General features: G+C 36.3%; 1 protein-coding gene across 1 annotated transcript in view; it reads right to left on the minus strand.

The window, feature by feature from the left end:
- Positions 1-7,809, minus strand: part of LOC110461059 (hemicentin-1-like) — a 46,847-nt gene extending 39,038 nt beyond the window's left edge. The window contains exon 1 of the mRNA XM_021514337.1: positions 7,685-7,809. The gene's annotated coding sequence lies outside the window, so the exon portion shown is untranslated. The remainder of the gene's footprint in view (positions 1-7,684) is intronic.
- Positions 7,810-18,630: the final 10,821 nt, after the last annotated feature.

An 18,630-nucleotide genomic window follows, 5' to 3' on the forward strand; every position in this document is an offset into this window, starting at 1 on the left:
GCATTTGGAATGAAAAAAGACAACAATAGAAGCAAGGTGTCCTACCACAAAACAAAATCCAATACTCCCCCAGCACATACTTAGACATGTGGATAGGTATACAGAAACAGGTATGGAGGATCTGTTCATTTATGTAGAACTGGTTTGTCTGTTTTTAAATGCAACATGTTCAGGTATAATCCTGGGGGACCTGCAAATGTTTATGTAGGCCTTGCAAGGCTTTGTAATCAGGCTGAAAACAGCATAAGATTATAACTAGGTCCAACCTTTTTTCATGAAGAACCACTCTGGTCCAAGTTGTTCAACAGTTTGCATTGTGATAAACGAAAGGGCTGTTAGTGTCTGACAAGACAGCATTTGTGAAATCCTCTAATAGTATTGATTGGTATATCGTATTGATTTAATTAGCGGTATGAATTGTACTACAGAATACCTTTGAGTGGTTTAATCGACCTAGACACATCCTGGTGACAAGCTCTTTAGAGCTCAATGGTAGACACTAGGGGATACAAACATATCTCCTGTAAATTCCAAGCTCATACCAGGAATTAAACCCTGGCAGTCTATTGGTAATAATAAAGGTCATTCAATGCTTTAACCACTTTGTCTGTTTCTGTTTATCTACAGAACATGCATAACCATCTACCTTGGAGCTTTATTGAATAGCATTGGTTTGATTGAGAAACAGCCACAGATCTAGAGCTGTCATCTGGCCCTTGGTATTTCATTTTTTCCTGAACTTTGGAGAGTCAAAATATATGTTAAACCCCTCCCATATTAAAACCCCCTGTGCACAATCATCCACTTGTCTTTCGCAATTGTTGTAAAATAAATAAACTTATTTTAAACATTCATACATACAGCTAGGAATTAATTAAGAATATCCTAACTGTTCCTTTAAATTGTTAGGTCTTCATTTTTTCTCTCAGATATCCATAAAGTTGTATTATAAATCTGTTTGAGAATATTTAATTAAATGTCTGCTTTAGTTAGTAAGACTTGCACACACTAACCAGACAGATATATGAAATAAGGTGCGTCGGCTATCAACACTCCTGCCATCAAAACGTTAATTCTAAAAAAAGAAAACCCCATAAAATTACACTAAAAATCCATTTGAATATTTAATCCATTTATCTACTTCATTATAAGCTTTGAAAGATATCACCATTAGCTGCTTTTATTCCTGTCATCGACCAACCAGTCAACTGAAACTACAATTCATGTGCCAAGCCGTCATCAATCCAAAACAGCACTGAAACATGTACTTCATTGTTCATGTCACCGTGCTCACAAATCTACTTGTGGAAAACAGATATCGATATTTTACAATATTTTTATTCTTTCATTGATTTTACTGCTAGAGTACCCTGTGTGACTGTTCAAAGCATAATCAGCTTATTTTTAACAGTTACACATAATCTCCATCAAAACTATACTTTCACAAAACTGAAATCTGTCACTGAATTAAGTTATACTGTAGGTTCAATGTTTATCTTTATATCCAATTCTAAATAAGAAATGTCAAATTTTCTATAATAATCGGAAGGAAATTAGGTTCAGTTTGAAAGTTGAGTCAGACAAATGATTAATTTCAAGTTGATATATAGAAAAGTTTCGAACAAAATAAATGTATTAACTCATTCACCCCTGAAATTTCATAATGAACAATTCCAACCTTTGAATTGGAAGAGTTCAAATGTGTCTTTAGGGGGGAATGAATTAATAGCTGATGATGAACAGGCTTGGTTGACATCCTAGACCCCGATGGGTAATATATAGCAGCATTATTGTATGTAATCTGCACTTAATGATGCTACAAATAAACAAATTAGATAGAGGTTATCTTCGCAAGTGACACTGTAATGATGTTCCCAATTAAAATGGATTATAGCTGTTCATTTTAAGCATAAGGCTTTGCCAGAGTTGAAGTGGTTCTTGCTGCCAATTTGAAAACAGGACCAGGTTTTATGTCACAACTTGTCCTGATGAAACCTCGCACCAAGAGGCGGCGAAAAAAAATAGTCAACCAATAAATATAGTACCTACTTACTCAGGTGGTTGGGTTGTGCAGTGGATAGCGCACTTGCCTTTCACCAAGGCGACTGGGGTTCGATTTCCGAATCGGATGTGAAAAGGTATGGGGTACGTCACCAGCCCACCATATGGGTTTTCTCCAGGTACTCCAGTTTCCTCCCACATTAAGACCACCAACCCCCCACTGGGCCAGCAAGAATAATTAAATATAAGTTGATATAAAAAAAGTTCAACTTACTCAGGTGATGCCCGAGCTTGTTGTGTTCATTTCTTCCTGTTTATATTTACAATTTCAGACAGTTGCTTCACCAGATTTCCATCAGACATAGCAGAAACCTGTGTATGATGCACTGTTTTCTTGAGTCATTCCCTTTGATGAATGTCAGTTAGTTAGATCAGACAATGAAATGTGGTAATAGCGATTGTCAAATGTTGATTTCACTGTTCAAGCTCTGTGATTGGCCGAGATTAAACGAATACAGTTTGGCATCACATAATTGTGTGGCCTTTGAGTTGATTAACATGTAGCACTAGCAAATGACACTGTGCATCCGGAGATTGGAAAGAAACTGCAATGTTTCACACTGTGCCAACCTTTTGAAATTTCCATGGGGGAGATTCTAGCTGAGTGCTCAGAATTAAAAACATCTATACATGTAAAAGGTGTGTAATAGGTAGAAAATAACACTTTAGAATGTCATCTTTAGAGTTGTTGTTTCAAATGAAACCATTACTATTTTCAAATATAAGAGCAATTGGCCGAAAATGGTCAATTTAAGGGCCCAAAATCGGGAGTCTCCCTCGTAAATAGGGAGAGTATGTTGGCAAGGATGATCATAGCTTTTCTTGTTCATTGTCATCATCATGTACAATCATTCTCAGCATATAACACAATGAAACGCTAAAACATCTCCCCGCCCCCCCTCCCCCTTTTGTCACTTATGATGTCATAAACCAGAAATAGCATTATCGGCAAACCAAAAACAGACTGGCTAATGACCCAAACTGACAAAACATATTGGTTGAAAGTCTTTTAATCATAAGGATTGTCATTTTCTGTTGTAAATTTGACATCACACTTCAGGCAAAATGCAGTATCCCAAATATCTTAAAGGGCTTTAAATCTGAGATGTTTAATTTGGTTTGTTTGTGTTTTAGGTCCTTTCAACAGCTATGGTCATTTCAGGATGGGCCAGGTTTTGGTGGTGGAGGAAAGCTGGAGTTCCCGGAAAAAAAACACTGACCTGTGGCTAGTACCCGGCTATACTGCCCCACGTATGCCTCGAACCAGCGACCCAGTGGTGACGACGGCTAGTGGTAGCAGAATGTCTGACGCCTAACCACCTTGCCCACTGTGGCCCCTCTGACATGTTTAAGCCAATGTTTTACCTCACAATTTTTCTATAATGATAAACATGTAGGCATTGATCAAGAATTGTTCATGGGAAACAGTTCTTGGTCAAACCCAGTTGAATTTAAAGGTCTACAGTTTTTGAATGTGAAATGCTTTACAAATTTCCGGTAAACTGGTTGTGTGACAATAACTCTAATTGAGCCGTCTCCACAGGAAAGGTTTAAACGTGAACATTTAGTGATGTCGGTTACAATTAATTCGGTCCCCTGCTGGAGCAAATCAATACCTGTTCAGATCTGGTGAAAATTGTACGTGTAAAATAGCCATATAAATATATCATAGACTTGTCTCTTTACGACTCATGTCCTTCTCAACTTGCCAATTATGTGTTTTTACGACTGCAAGTTATCTCCCTTGGGTAATAAAATTAGCCTTGACCTATTCAAAGGGAATATTGGAAAAAAGTGTTAAAGGTCATGAACTTGTGATTGGGATTCGATTCTTACATATAAAATGTATAGTGTACACAACATGAAATACGATTCCAAAAGGAAAACCATTTGTCCTTATATTATGATTAAGCAGGCTATTGTAACACTTCTATTACTTGTACTATATTCACCATGATTACTCCCCCTTACTCTAGAAGTGCCTCGTCCATTTTTCTGTACCTATAAAAAAAAATATCCATGCCTCCTTGAACCGACCCTGACCTACACTAGTTAACGAAATTGTTTTTTTTACACATTTTGACTGACAGTAAACTTCCTAACCCTAAAAATCTGAGACTGCAAGTTAACAGCTATCACAGTAAGGGTGCATACACATGACAATTACTGCAAAACTTCCCTGACATTACCTTTTTCGTCTTAATAACTCATTCACCCTTACACATCTAAACTGGACTTGCCCAGACTTTGATCTGGAAAGGTTCAAATGGGACTTAAGGGGTGAATGGGTTTATTCCCCCAAACCTCATCTTCTATTTTTTTTAACCCTTTCACCACTGTAGACCATAATAGACTCATCCAGATCCATGAATGGTAGAGTCTACTAAAGTTACACATGGGTGAAAGGGTTCAGAACTTAGATTGATACAAATTATGGAAAATACTTGAGAACCATCATATTCCAACCATTTCTGCCTCAAAGAAGCAATATTATAACAATTTCCTTGAACTGATGATGACCGGTTAAAATAACACATATTGCAAAATCCATTCTACAAAAAAAGTCTTAAATAAAAGGTTACCTATAGTTTAAATATATTTTAAAGTGACAAAAACTGAACAGGACAAATAATATGTTTTTTTAATGTACACAACAAAATCACCAGGGTTTTAACTTTGACGCTAAATAGAGGAAACATGAATCATTTATTGTTTATATTTGATACGCATGCCTTACTGTAATGTATCTGGTATTTTATTATGTTACGCCTCTCAATACTGTAATATATTCTGGAAGTTTATCGTATATATTATGTATAACTACACACTGTTTGTAGCTACAGCGACACAACACTTTTAACATTCCCCATGTTTATACAGGCTTGTAGTAATGTACTACTACAGTACCTGGTCAATTATCATGTGATTGTGATCTTTGTATTTTGAAATTTTGAAATTTGTTCATTCCTGTTATACTGATGTAACTTGTCACGTTAAAGTTTTTCTATTGTTTTATAAAATGACTCAACCAGTCTTGAAAGTAGGATATTTGACATAAGTGATGTTTTTTTTATTTGGTCAGACAAAACTTATGGATAACACTCAGGTTACATAACAAATCATATATTGAAATTACTGGACAAAATTGATCAGTCCATCAACAATATTTTAAAATGATCCATAAAAAATTCTGAGGTTTCTCCTTGAAATTCTAACACATTCTATTTTCAACACTTGTATGTAAGGCGTAAATCAACAGAAATTATGATCTTAGTCAACAGTGAGAATCTATCGTGTATCTGTCCGTGGAACATTTGTTGGCGATGTCTGAACTCGTTTAAATCTATTTACATTTGTTTTAAAAAAAATCTACATAACACTTAACATCGTTGGACAGAGGAGTTTTCTGTCACCTTATTACGACAACTTTAATTCAAAGTATATAATCATGTATATTTTCAAGAAGAATGCAATTTAAAGCTGAAATTGAATGAATAAGGAATTATAATTATAATCTGAAGACCAGAAACTTTTAAATATTTGAAAACTTTGAGTTCTTTCTGAAAAACTGTATCTGAAAACATTAGGTTTACAAGTCCTTACACAGATTAAGCTTGATCAACTTAGGCCTGGGTAGATGTGATGATAAAACAGTGGCAGATAAAAGGAATTCATGAGGGGAAGATTATTTCAACTGTATTCAAGTTTACTTTTGCCCAAGGTCTACGTCTCCATGCAGGAACTCGGAAGGCATGGTAGCATAGACTGTTTCGCCCCTTCATGCCCATTAGTTGTATATGATGGCCACAATGTTTGGATTTCAATGTCTCTGTTTGAAACCAGGGACTACCTCCTCAGGGGCGGGGATATACCCTGACGCAAATTCTGGTAGCATGATTGTGCATGTCTTCGCACCAAATAGCGGGTACATGGGTCATGATCCAAACTATAACCAACTAGAAACCACCAATAGATTGTCTCATAGAGTGAAACCTGTTAACCCTTTCACCACTTTAGACCATAATGGACTCATCCACATCAATGTATGGTAGAGTCTACTAAAGTTACATAGGGATGAAAATGTTAAATTATATTTTATCTGTGTATTCCAACAACCTGTATAATCCAACATAAATCACATTTCTTACACAAAAACTACCAACTAAGACTTGTGTATTGCGACATCCTGTACAATCTGACCAGTATCTTGTGGATAGTTAATCTCTAAAACCTCCCATGAGGGAGATCGCTTTCATATTCCACATTTCAGTGCATGAAAAGTGACTGAAACTGCTTTGCTCAAATCATCTTTCCCTTTTATAACCCCAAAAAGCATTCATAACACACACCCTGCAGTAGATAGGATATCATTTGACCACAGGATGTAGATTTTAAGTTTGTGTGAGTTTGGACTTGAATGAGGAAATTCAAGGGAGGGAGGATTGGTAAATTTTTGTCAAAATGAGGGAGTCTCCTAATGAGGGAGTTTTGACAGTTATATATGCTTGTATCCTACAATTAGTTGTCAAATTAGACAAGTATTATTAATTGTACATGTATTGTACATTTTCTATTTATACATTATTTATTATGTCAATGAAATTCATAACAACTAACTTAACATTAAATAAAAAAAATACTCAATTCAAGTACAATGTTATTATTACCATGGACTTAGGTAATTCTGTGTTATTACTAATGTTATGAAATACAGGATTAGATTTATATTTAAACCACCATGTGTTGTTATAGTACACATAATGGTAGCTATTTTGATCATGTGTATCAGGTTGGCAGACTTACATTTTTAAAATTCCTTATGACCTCACACATTAAGGTCAAACTACATAACAATTAAGATCCATCAAACTTAGTCTTTACATGAAATATCATTACATGGTATATATTTCTATTCATATATTGAAATTAATACAAACAAAAAAATATTGAAAAAAAATGTTTTGAGAAAATTAATGAAAAAGACTATCTACTAGTTTAAGAAACGTGTTTATAAGACTAATTTTGTCCAATCAAGGGTTCACATGGCGCTCATATAGAACATATTTACAATAAGATTCCTGACATACAGAATTGCCATTTTAAAGCCCCCTTACACACACTGCTTCTGTCAAATCTGTCTTATTATGTAAAATCATATGACAGCAGAGGTAAATTGCTGTCAGTCATTTATCAAAACATGATAGCTTAAGTTAAACCGTTATCATAGATTACGAGGCTGGCATATTCTTGGACAGAACGCTCTGGAATGCCCAGTCAATCAAAAAGACATTTTATCACGATAACGGTTTCGCACATAACAGGATTTATCCGTTATGGAATTTACCTGCATTTTATCACACCTAAATATCATAAATAATCACCTCGTCCATCACACCTGTCAACAGTTGTCATTATCATTCGGTTTCTATAGTAACCCGTTATTTTGTAGTAAAGGTAAATAAAACGAGATCACCTGTCCGAAATCGAAAAAGCATAGCTGATCGAGTATCTGTCAATTTTAGTCCTAGTCAGATATTTTATGATTTAAATCTTCTTCTCTCTTTTCTAGATTGTACATTTTGATGATGTCTCTAACAAAACATCTTATATTTAAACGACTTACCTGAGTTTTTCTCACCTGGTTACCTGCCTCAGCCACCGAACGTTTACTGTCCGCCATTTTGTTACTACGACAATCGCAGACGACAACACTCGCACGCGGTGACAGAGAAATCGAGATGAGTGAAATAGCAATTATGAGGCACCGACGGGGAAACTAATTAGGCACCTGGTCGATTTTTACCTGTGCGGTATTAATAATCTATTAATTAATTTCCTATAGACGTTAACGAACTATCAATCCATTAGCGATTGGACACGATTACATTAAAATAACGAATTATAGATATTGTCCCTAAAATTTATTTTTACTGGTTTGAGCTTGTCAAGGTATGTGTGTGCTCAATGGTGCGTGACCAATGTTGAGAAATTTCTATTTATGTAAAGTAGAGGTCTTTCAGTGAATAGACTACCGTCCCACTCAAAGGTAGGGCGGTTATTTACTTACCTGAGTTAGCTGTAGTGTATAAGGTTTGTTCTACACATAGGTAGACCGTTATCAAACATTTGTTTAAAAAGAAAAGGAAGAACTTAAGAAAAAGGAAAGAAAAATAAAGGAGGTAAATCATTGAAAAAATATGTATTTAAAATATAGAAAGGAGAGGAAAAGAAAAACAAAATACTTTTCTTTTTAAAATAGCTCCCCATATATGAATCATTTCCATTTTTTTAAGATGTTCAGGCGTAGTACGAAGTTAACGAAGCCATGTAACAGATGATTTTAATCAGATTGCTTTTCACTAAAATGAGGTTCATTGAAATCATTCGTCCTTCACATTACTTAACTTTATCATGATATTTGACTATCAATAATATTATCTTGTACCCATGCTTACGAGCACGACTAGCGATTGTCTCTTATAGAAAACAGAGTGAAAAGAAACAAATACTTAATTATAATTACGTGTATTTAAATTTTTGTTCCAGTATACACACGTATACACCTGACTTAGCGGAACAGGTCCTGTTTACAGGGACCTGATGCTTTGTTACAGCTATATTTGATTCTACATGTTATAGCTATAGCGGTTCAGATCGACTTTCAGTAAAACCAAATCCACCATAATGATAATATATATGAGCTGGGGGTGGCATTTTTACCGAAAGTAGATCTAAACCCATAAAACGTGTACAATTACTCTGAACACCTAAGTTTAGGTCCAAATATAGCTGTAACAAATTATGAGGTCCCTGTGGTCCTATCCACCGGACTCATTCAATTCTATCACACCGACTTAATAGTACGCTTTGCAGTCGATAATTTTAAGTTGTACAGAAGTTCTTAACTTTCCCTGTATTTGTCTATATTTGTTTACCAGTATCACTATTATTTGAACAAAGAATCTTTTAACGTATCAAATTGATATTGCTCAAGCTTGAAGAAATTTACTTCCTTTGTGTGTTATTGAAATAGTTCCCACAACTACTCGAAATAATGTCGATTGGCCGATTTCATAGTGTGTTATCACGGAATAAGATCTAATGCCATTTGGCAGTGTTATCTAATAAATAAATGCATTTAGTTTTCACGAAAAATGTTTTAATGCAGTAACGTGCGTTCCATACAATTTACAAAAAATCTTCACAAACCATCGGGGAAACACCTATCCTTGGTGTTGACCTTAAACGTTTCATGACCTTAACCTTTATATTTCTATGACATTGACCTTGGTATTTGACGACACTGACCTTGGTATTTGACGACGGTGACCTTGGTATTTGACGACACTGACCTTGGTATTTGACGACACTGACCTTGGTAAATATTATTCCATAACACTGACGTTGACACTTTCATCACGCTAACCTTGCTTGACCTTTGCACAAACTTGATATTGACATTTGTATTTCATGACCTCGACCTTGATATTTCAAAACCTTAAACTTTGGTTTTTTTCTTAAAAAATAACTTGTTAGCTTTCATTGAACTTATAAGGCTTTAGGCTGAAGTCGTATAGATCCGACAATGTCTTACAATGCAATTACCTTTAAATATAATTTGTAATAGGACTTTAAAAATCTATTTTTAAGTTTGCATATTTGTTTAGCTTTTGTAAAAAAAAAAATGTTAAATGTGCTCGCATGAATATTCACAGAGATCGATTAGGTACTTGAGACGATGGTTTGTGTGAACAATTAATTTCAATTGTTAGGACTTCGATCTGTGACACAATACCTGCTAGCTTATATTATAGAACTACATAGATTGGATTTTGATGTAATCACCAGGTAAGCTTTAAATTGTACAAGCTAAGCATAGTTCAAAGTCTTTGTCAATAACATCATATTAAGTATCCGCTGTACCGGAACTGGACTGGGTCAATCGTCGGCGACCTGGTAACTCGTTTGGTAAGAGTGTCCGTCTAGAGTTCGGAGGTCCCGGGTTCGAATCCCGGTCTGGCTATGCATTTTTCCTCTCTTGTTTCAATAGTGCCTGTGACCATCCCTTGTTTTTAAGTACTGGGCGTGCGCTTGGCATTGGTATATCCAACCTGGGCTGTATAGGTGTTGTCTTCAGGGGCGAAAACTTGGAAAAGGAGGGAGGAATGTAGCGGAACTGGACTGGGTTGATCGTCGGCGACCAGACAGCTCTTTTGGTAAAACGTACGCCGTCTACAGTTTGGAAATATCGGGTTCAATTCCTGGTCTGATCGTGCAGTTTTCCTTTCCTGTTACATATGTGAGAAAAATGGTGACGTAGTTAAAAGCTAATATATATACTGCGTAGGTTTCACGTCTCTTTACAGTGGATTGGTATGCATGATCTCGTCCATAGGTTTTACCACGTACAATGTGAAACAGTTAATAATTCATACAGCTCTGTCACTGACAAGGATATCCACACAACATTCACTGTAAAATAGTCTGTTATTTTGAACGATTAACTTCCTATGGTATGGTTCCTAGAAAAAACACAGGGACATGCTAATTAGTTACAGGTTGTATGTTTGGCCTATCCTGGTGAGTAGGGAATATTAATTAGACATATGTAGGTATCATCTAGGGTGGTTTTGTTCCGAGTTTTAAAAGCGTTCTTACAATACTCACTATGCACCAGGCTAGGTTCAAACATTTACCCCGTTTCTGATTTTCAAGTCCCTGTGATAGAAAGTACATGGCCAGAATATTGTCAATGATATTGTTTACACGAATCATTTAATTGTTAAACATAGACATAAATCTATGTTTTCTTTGAAAACGCTCGTTTAACATCTAATTTGGGTGCAAACTTTTACCAAAGAATTAATCTTAGATTTAGCCTGCATAAATACATAATAACAATACAAGCAAATTATTTACACCGCAGATTCTTTGATAGACAGCACTCCGCCCCACCCCCTTCCTCCTTCGCCTTTCTCCATTTTAGGCACTGCTGTTGAACATGAGCGATGCTGCTACTTGTAATACAAACTCCAATAACATGTACGGTCACAAACACTAGAGACCATATCAGGCTCAATTCGGGGCGAAATGATTATATTTTACGGTAAAAATACGCTCGAACCGAACTGGTCGTACAGCTTCATGGCCATTTCTGAGGTATATTACACAATCTTAGTAACTCAACCTTTTCGAAATAACTTGTTTTATTACTTTTGTCCTAAACATTGTTTGATATTCTAACAAGCGTGCTTTATATATTTATGTTCTTCTTTGTATGATTTTCGGATATTACTTTTTAAAATTATATTGTCAAGCTGACAGCACACGATGCAAACTAGGCCTTTTCACGTTTACGGAAAGTGTCGACGATTCCCGATTGGGTACATTGTAAGCTTTGGAGTGAACTACATGAAAGGAAAATATATAAATTTCCTGTCTTCAAAACATTAACTTACATATACATATTCTAATAAATTTAAACTTAAAAACATTATCTCCATGTAAATCGTTCTTTCGTTCATATTTTGCTATAGTTTTATCGATATGGAGCTCTCATGAGCACACTCACGCTCTCTGCACCCCTGGAATATAACATAGCAAAATCGAAGGCTCAGCTGCCCTGCAGGTAGGGCGTAAGAATTGTACTTGCTGCCCCCAATTGCATGATCGTAAGAGGCGACTAAATTTGGGACCTTATCTCTTCTCTCCTTTCTAAATAACTTTATTTTTCCTAATGTCTCCCTTGACAATGCCTCACTTTTGGCCATTTGTTGAGCGTTCGCCCCTGTGAGGAAGGCTTTGGGTTCTGTCCCCTGGCCGAGACATACCAAAGTCTTTAAAAATGGCAGTTTCTACTCCTGCTTAACGCTCTGCAAATAAGGAGTGGGACGACTGGTTCGCCCGTTGTCAGTATAATGTGACCGGGTGGGGCGTCCTGCTGGGTGTCTTCGGCAGTATGTTTCAGTGAGGTAGCACTATAAAGTCGGCATCAGTTCCGCGCTATTACAAGAAGACAAACACGAACATATCGCAGCCTCCCAAAATACACACACATACACTACACGCATGCATCTTGCACACAGGGGAGGCCGTCCTTAAATGACCTTAGCTGTTAATAGGACGTTAAACAAAATCAAACAAACAAACAAACGAAGGCTCAGTGTGCACCATCTTCGTGGAAAAGACTAGTTTGATCCTTTGAAGAACATCAAAAGAAGCTCGCGGTCGCGTAACGGTAAAATTGACTGACTTTGAAGTCAGGATTTTTCGCTCCTCTGTAATCTTCAAAAGATATATAAAAGGTATCAGCCTAGCGATTGGTCTTTTTTTTTACTCGACACCAATCAAATAGCTAGCCGCGTGGCATAGGGAGCGAAAGTAAGCGTAACCCCTGGAGTATTGAGGATACTATGCAAGATGCTTTTTTTTCAGCTACAAATTACACTAATATCATGTCATATGATAAAATAACACTGACCGTACTGGTATTCTAAAATTATCTTAAGATTGGTCTCCTGTTACACACGTTATGTGCGTCTGGAGTGAATAAATATGCTCTGTAACAAACAGACCCTTGCTACGATAGTACTGACGAGTATAAACCCCGAAGTTGTTAAACCTACCACATTAACGTCTAGATCTACTCCAGATATATTTATTTAATAGCTGTTCAAGGAAGAACCTTTTCATATTTTACAGCTCGTTATTATATTTTATTTCCTCTGATCTTTAAATTCGAATTAGAAGTGATTTTCAAATTCTACAAAGCGTTATGTGGTAAATGTGTTCGAGTGTTGAAGGTATTAATTACAAAAAAAACCGGAGTCTCTTAACGCAGTCGTTCTCCTTATTACAGGTTCAGTTCCTAATGAACTCGCTATATTTGGGAACATTAAAAGTGGTCTCTTAACACAGGCGTTCTCTTAGTAAAGGTTCGGTTCCCAATGAACTCGCTATATTTGGGAACATTAAAAGTGGTCTCTTAACACAGGTGGTCTCTTAAAACAGGTTCAGTTCCTAATGAAATCAATATATTTGGGAACATTAAAAGTGGTCTCTTAACACAGGTGGTCTCTTAGTAAAGGTTCGGTTCTTAATGAACTCGCTATATTTAGGAACATTAAAAGTGGTCTCTTAACACAGGTGGTCTCTTATTACAGGTTCAGTTCCTAATGAAATCAATATATTTGGGAACATTAAAAGTGGTCTCTTAACACGTGGTCTGTGAAATGAGGTGGTGGAATTAGCAGGTTTTAATATATTCCAATAAATGTTTATTTTATGTCTTTTATTGTAAACAGTAACTCAAGCTTTTAGGAACTCTTATTGGGACAAACCTTGGCGTTCTTGCTATCAACATTTCCGTTACTTTACTACAGTTACGATTTAAAACCACGTGGGTCCTTGTATAACGACCGCTTATCTCTATTGAATATATCGTACTACCCAATTTACGTAATTTAAATATAACTTACAAAGTTGACAATCTGTTCGAGTTTTTCACATGGAGATCCTGAAGTAGTGTAAGGATCCCGCTACCACCGCCGAACACTGTGACTATATATTGAACTCTGTTTTCCTGGCGTGGCTTAAGCTTTGTTACATCATCTCTGACAAGAAAACCATAATATTTCAGATATTGTATGAAAAAAGTGGAGATGAAATACAAAACTTAATGTAAATAAGCTAAATAAGCCTAAATCAACAATAGTATTTGGAGTGTAAAAATAGAAATTGTTACAGCTATATTTTGACCTAAACTAAGGTGTTCAGAGAAAATTTACCTGTTTTAGAGGTTTAGATCGACTTTCGGTAAAAATGCCACTCTCAATGTTTATATATACGAGAGGGCAGGAAAGCTCTCGATGTCAAAAAATCGACCACACTTAACTTTATTGCATCAAAAACCACATTTCTAGTTGTTGTACGAAAAATGTTTAGTACCGTTGGAAAGATGAATAATTTTCTTTTAAAAACCTTCTTTATGAAGTTAAAAGGTACTCTCCTTCCGCGGAGAGGATCAGCATTTCCTCAAAAAACACACCATATTTCCATTTTTTTCGCTGTCATAGAGCCACATGTTGTATATTCATGAGGTTGACGTCAGCCTCGTGCCGAGACCAGTGGTGAAGTCTTCTCAAAATCTGATTTGAAAAGCGAAATGTAAATATTCTGATGCTGATGATCTAATTTTAAAATCAATTATATGCAATGTGGAAACTGTAAGATTCATGATTGACAAAGATATGGAACAAAACCAGCGCTGGTAATGGGGTTTTTACAGTATTATCCTGTTCGTAATGTATCGTATTCTTTTATCAGAGTATCCCTGGCAATGTCAAGTTTATCCACTAATTATAGAACATAAGGTATCTGAAGACATTGGTTTTTTTTTATACAGAGACCAGTGGTGATCTACATTTTAATGACAGAAATGTTTGGGGTTAAAACCCGATGAGCTTTTATATACATGTTTATAGAGTTTAGTATATCCTATTTACAGCTAAGGTAATTTGATTAAGGACGTGCCTCCCTGTGTATAATGCATGCGTGGATATGTATCCTATAACGTGTGTATATGTGATGGAGGCAGGGTGTGTTGGTGTATTTGCCTCCTTGGGTAATGAATGACAAAGTTTGGAACCATCTTATAACATGTAAGGTAGTGGGTTCTGTATCAATAGAGAGCAGTGTTTGGTCAAAAGTACATCTGTCGAGGTCAAATCTAACGATTTAGGTAACACCGTGCATTGATTGACAGGGGACTGTTGGAATGTAGATAGTGCTATAGGGCTATCCATCTAGTGGCGACAAGGTCCGTCATAGATGACAAAGAGATAGGAACGAGAGTGTGAACTCCCCAAATCAGACAGGGGTAACTGTCATTGCCATATGGTACATCTAATATTGTTGTTTTGGAAGGGAAAAGTCAGCTTAAAATTGCTGCACGTACCTCATTACTTATGTAAAAATAGATGGTACCTACTCATGAATATTGTTAATTTTGTATAGATTGTTAAAGGTACTTGGGGAGAATTTCATAGGGTGTCCAGAGTTAGGAGTGGGGATGTAGAGTGGAGAGTCGGGATTCGAGGTTCGGGAATGTGAGCCTCAGGAGAAAGAGCCGGGCCAGGGAAGGCCTCGGCCGGATGGGGCCTAGTGTGGTCCGGGTAAAACACTAGGCCTACTGTATCCCACTTCACTCTCTATGTCAAAGACACACAAAAGAAAATCTTTGAGTAAAGAACACACAGAAGAAAATCTTTGAGTAGAGGACGAAGATGAAAATTGCCGATTCTGCATATCACAAGAGACGATTATTTTGAATCCCTACATAATCAGGGATTTTCTTCTGTTTCCTCGATTTCTACTGTGGCCTCTACTCAGAGATTTCCTCTTCGTCTTCTACTCGGAGAGACAATAAGCTACAATCGACCTGCTTCCCCAATTGCAATAGCTTGGGATCTATATCTTTTCCTTTATCACCTCCATACTCTTGCTTTAACGGTAGATATTTCCTAGTCATCCGTCTTTACATGACCTTGGCTGTTTCAAGGACGTCAAACCCTATACAAATCTTGAAAGCAATCTCAAGCAAAAACACGATTCCCTCAGATTGACAAACGTAAGTTTTATCGTTCATTAGAAAGATGCCGTTCATTAGAAAGATGACGTTAATTAGAAGGATGACCTACAGAACTGAGATAACGGGTGTGTATAACTTGTGTGCATCGTGACAGTTTTCAGATTACACTTCTATCATATGGATGCTCACCTAAGACTGTCACGACGATAAGGACATGCTACCACCAGAACGACACCAGCTGACTCGTTTAACGATACACAATCTAAAAGGTTCCAAGTGATGTTTGGGATAAGACTGTGGTGTGTTATCTCCCAAACTCTTTTCCTTGTCACCGTTAAATGAACCATGAGGAAGACCCCAGTAAATTAACCAAGGTGTCCTCTCAGATGAAGACCCTTGACTCCGGCAAAGATATTGCTTTTCTTTTCTGTCCACCCACCGCTCTAACGATCAAGAGAAGAATGTGAGGTTGTATAGACATGCCATGAATATCAACGCGGCCGAACCCATGTGTTGTTTTTCAACAGGATTCTGACTGCACTAGACAGAGTAAATTGCGAGCGTATAGATTATGTGGATGATGTAACCTACGATGGAAGGTCTCGCTTGCGAACACAACAGAACGAAGATAGACGCTAAGGCAAGATTAGTCAACAGTCATGGTGCATTTATGGCTCAGAAAAAAATGCGCGTTATGAAGAAAGTTAAATTTTTCCAAATGTTTACTGAACATCGCCTCAAACACCAAAGCCTTGTATGTGGAAATCAAACAGAGGAGATTCAGATGGATTGGTCACGTTCAGCCGCGCATCCCACGAGTGGTGTTCAAATGGACTTTGGATTTGGACACTTCCTTGTGTAAGAAACCTTGACGACAAAATATATTCGTGCTAGATTTCATAGAATATATTATGTTGAATCCGCAAAATAAGTTTTGACTCATGTGTTTCAAGAGATACATTTATTTGGCATGTGTTTTGACTCTTACCTCATTCACCCCTGAAGACACATTTGAACTTCAGTTAATTCCAAGGGATATGATGTCTGACTTCTGAAATTGCAATGTGTAAATCAAACGACAACAGTTAGAACTGGAACAGCTACACATGTAGACTGCGCCCGAGGTTTGGCACATTTGGAAGTCCAGGAAAGGTCAAGTTCACAATGATGGAAAACGATCGTTGGTCATTCATCTCACAGGGAACCAAGAGATTAGTACAGTTGAGTAATAATGGCCTTTGTCTTTTCCAAGTCTTGCCATAAAACATCCCCAGGCTGTCTTTTTTAGGTCTTATTTTATCTGGATTTTTTTCTCTCTCCAATTTTGGATATGTTTGGTTAACAATAAGGGCGGCCGTTTTAGAAATCACTTATGTGCAAACGTTCATGCAAAAGATTTGTACTTCAGTGCAAAACAAGCGATTCGGATTGATATGTCTCGCCTGTGCCCCGCTTTGTGGATCCATCAATGCACATATCAGAGAAACTAACTTAAACGCAAAAACTTAATGTTTATGGAGATGCTGTGAGGTGTAATATCTAAGATGTATTTATGATCCAAGTTTGGTTGGTCTAGCACCAACACTTTCAGTGAAACCAAGTTAAACGCAAAAACTTGGTGTTGACGACGCCGCCGGAAAAATTAACACCTGATGCTTGCCTCGTTTGCGCCGGTCGGGAGGTAGGAAATCTGTATTTGTTTGTACTTTTGCACCTAAGCAGTTTTCATATTTTATATGAAAAAGACTGCTTATAGATGTCGGACAAGTCCGTTAGAAGGTTGGTGATATTTATTTTTAGCTTGTATGCATTTAATTCTCATTTTGAATTGAAATGGTGCCCCCAAACTACTAGACACTTAATGTTGAAAAACAAGAAAACACATGTCTCACTTTGAATTGATTAAGTTGCTAATTTTAATAACAAATGTATCACCTAATGCTTCAATGACAGGTTATAAAAATACATTCGATGCAATACAAAATGATTTTTTCCTCGCTATACATAAACAAGACATCATTATTGACCTACATGTATAAAATACTCCGCCTAACAGAGCATGCTACACTGAATCTTTGTCTTAATGAAACAGAACATGTTAAAATACGTCTACACATGTACATACAATGTACGAGAATGAGTTCATGTATCGCTCTCCAATATTACTATCAAAATATCAGGCTTCACTTTCCTTGAAAGAATTTTTAATAAGACTTTCTCCTTACTCCTTACATACATTTCCATATTGAGAAAATTTACTCAAGTGAAAAAACAAAAAATAAGGATAGTTTGTCAGGTACCATTGCAAATATTTTGTCAAGCTCAACATAAAAGACTTCATAAATAACAATCATATATTAACTCTTTCACCACTGTAGACCATAATAGACTCATCCGTATCAATGCATGGTAAACATTGATTACTTAACCCTTTCACCCCTATGTAACTTTAGTGGACTCTACCATGCATTGATACGGATGAGTCCATTATGGTCTACAGTCTAATATATTTTCAAAATAAAAACAAATTCAGCACTGTACAAGTACATACTAGTATTATAAAGTTTTAAAGAAAGAATGGATAACTTGTTCTAAACAATCTACGCAATTACTGTATTCATTTACATATTTGATTTTAATAGAAAAGAATAATCATAACTTCACAATAAATGAGAAAAAAAAATCTTCTAAAAAACGAACAAATAGTGTCATTGTAAGATAATTTAGTCTATCTATGACTCTACAATACTATGACAATGTATTGAAAACAAATTGTTATTTTTAAAATACCTAATTGTATACCGATCTATGTTTTGATTGACAAAACATAGCACATTACTGCTAACAATAATTTAACAGAAAGCATCTCAGAAATTAAGAGGTTTTAAATATGGTCTAACACAATAGGTACTGTGATTACAAAATCACAATAAGCATTTGCCCTACTGTAAATATTTATGTTTCATTAGAAATATATTAAA

Source organism: Mizuhopecten yessoensis, unplaced genomic scaffold, assembly GCF_002113885.1.
Source record: "Mizuhopecten yessoensis strain PY_sf001 unplaced genomic scaffold, ASM211388v2 scaffold10553, whole genome shotgun sequence".
NCBI lineage: Eukaryota > Metazoa > Mollusca > Bivalvia > Pectinida > Pectinidae > Mizuhopecten > Mizuhopecten yessoensis.